This window comes from Elephantulus edwardii, unplaced genomic scaffold, assembly GCF_000299155.1.
Source record: "Elephantulus edwardii isolate Elephantulus edwardi_28Jun2011 unplaced genomic scaffold, EleEdw1.0 scaffold00492, whole genome shotgun sequence".
Classification (NCBI taxonomy): Eukaryota; Metazoa; Chordata; class Mammalia; order Macroscelidea; family Macroscelididae; genus Elephantulus; species Elephantulus edwardii.
Genome location: NW_006400242.1, coordinates 320,482 through 322,575, shown reverse-complemented (window position 1 = coordinate 322,575; position 2,094 = coordinate 320,482). Strand labels below are relative to the sequence as shown.

The 2,094-nt window shown below is 41.6% G+C and overlaps 1 protein-coding gene across 1 annotated transcript in view; it reads right to left on the bottom strand.

Annotated features, from left to right (window-relative positions):
* The window catches only part of SHQ1 (SHQ1, H/ACA ribonucleoprotein assembly factor), a 279,818-nt gene that overhangs the window by 246,059 nt on the left and 31,665 nt on the right, over positions 1-2,094 (bottom strand). The gene's annotated exons all lie outside the window — the stretch shown is intronic.

Below are 2,094 nucleotides of genomic sequence, written 5' to 3'. Positions count from 1 at the left end.
GAGACAGGTCTTTAGAGAGGGACATCCTGCTGGGTAGAGTGGAGGGACAGCCCAGGAGGGGAAGACCCTCTATGAGGTGGATTGATTCAGTGACTGGGGCACTCGGGATGGGTGTGTCAGAAGCAATGAGATTGGCACAGGATAGAGCACGGTTTAGGGCTGTTGTACATAGGGTCACTATGAATCGCAAACAACTCGATGGCACATAACAACAACAAACAACAACAATCTCAATCTCTTCACCATCTGTCATGATGCTGCCAATAGGCCCAGTGGTGAGAATCTTTGTTTTCTTGATGTTGAGCTTCACTCCATATTGAAGGCTACAGTCCTTGACCTTCTGCAGCAAGAGCTTCAGGTCCTCCTCAGTTTCAGCAAGCAGGGTTGTGTCATCTGCATAACACAGATTGTTGATGAGTCTTCCTCTAATCCTATTGTCACACTTCTCCTCATAGAATCCCAAACTTCTGGATAAACCGTTTTGTGTACAGATTGAAAAGGTATAGAGATAGGACACATCCCTGGCATACACCTTTCCTAATTTTCAACCATGCAGTATTCCCTTGCTCTGTTCTAATGACTGCCTACTCATCCAAGTATAGGCTTCACATAAGCACAATCAAGTGTTCTGGGATTTCCATTCTTCTCAGAGTCAGCCACAGTTTGTTGTGATCCACAGAGTCAAACACCTTTGCATCAGAGATGATACATCTTTCTTTTTAAATACATCTTTCTTGTTCCTAGGGAGCTCAGGTGGCTTACTGGTAAGAAATTGTGCTGCCAACCCAAAAGCATACGGTTCAAATACAACAGCTGTTCCTAGGGAGCAAGATGGACAATCTCCGCTCTGAAAACTCACTGGAGGGTCAGCTATGAGACAGTTCCATCTCAACAGTACAAAACAAAAACAAAACTTATTGTTACTATTTATTCTGCTAATTTTAGCTATTAATATCATTAACATAAACACTCTTCTAAAGTCTTTAAACACATATTCTTACACAATAAATTCTTACTAAATAATTGTTGTTGTTAGTACCATCAAGTCAAGTACAACTCAGAGCAATTCTATGAACAATATATCTGAACTCTGTCCTATCCTGTTTCATCCTCACCATCCTGACACATCAGAGTCCACTGTCACAAACGCTGCAACAATCATCTCATTGAGCGTCTTCCCCCCCTTTGCTGATCCTCCACATAATGTTCTTTTCCAAGAGAAAGCCTCTCCTAACACCACACCCAAAAAATGTTAGACAATGTTTCACTAATTTTGCCTTCAAGAACATTCTAATTGCACTTTCTCCAATAAATGTATTTTTGTTCTTTTGGCAGTCTATGTGCTATTCAGCACTCTTCTCAAACACTGCCAACTCAAAGGCATCAATTCTTCTTCTGTCATCCTTATTCACTGTTCAGCTCTCAGATGTACAGCAGAGAAATGGAAAAGACTATGGCCTGAATAAGACACACGTTAGACTTTATTTAGACTAACAAATATCATTGCTCTTTAGGACTCTGGAGAGATCTGACAGCTGGCTTGCCCAATGTTATACATTTTCTGACCACCGTACTGCTGCTACCAAGTGTTCTGACTGATACCAAGGATGAGGATCCAAGCAAGATAAAATCTGACAATTCCAATCTTTTCTCCATATATTATGATGTTGCTAATTGATCCAGTGGTGAGGATTTTTGTTTTGATATTGAGATGTAATCCATATTGAAAGTGGCAGTCCTTGATCCTCTGAAGCAGTGCTCTAGGTCCTCCTCACTTATAGCAAGCAAGGCTGTGTCAACTGAATAATGCACGTTGTTGAGACTTCCTCCAATCCTGATGTCATATACTTTCCAGTAAAGTCCAGCTTCTTGGATGCATGTTGTTGGTGCTGTTGTTGTTATGTACTAGAATCACGACTCACAGTGACTCTACATACAATAGCTCTAAACTCTACCCTATCCTGAGTCAATCTCAACATCTCTGACAGACCTAATCCAACCGTTCCCGTCACAGAGTCAATTCATCTCATCCTGGGTCTTCCTCTCCTGTGCTGTTGCTCCACCCTTCCAAGCATGATATTCTTCTCCAAGGAC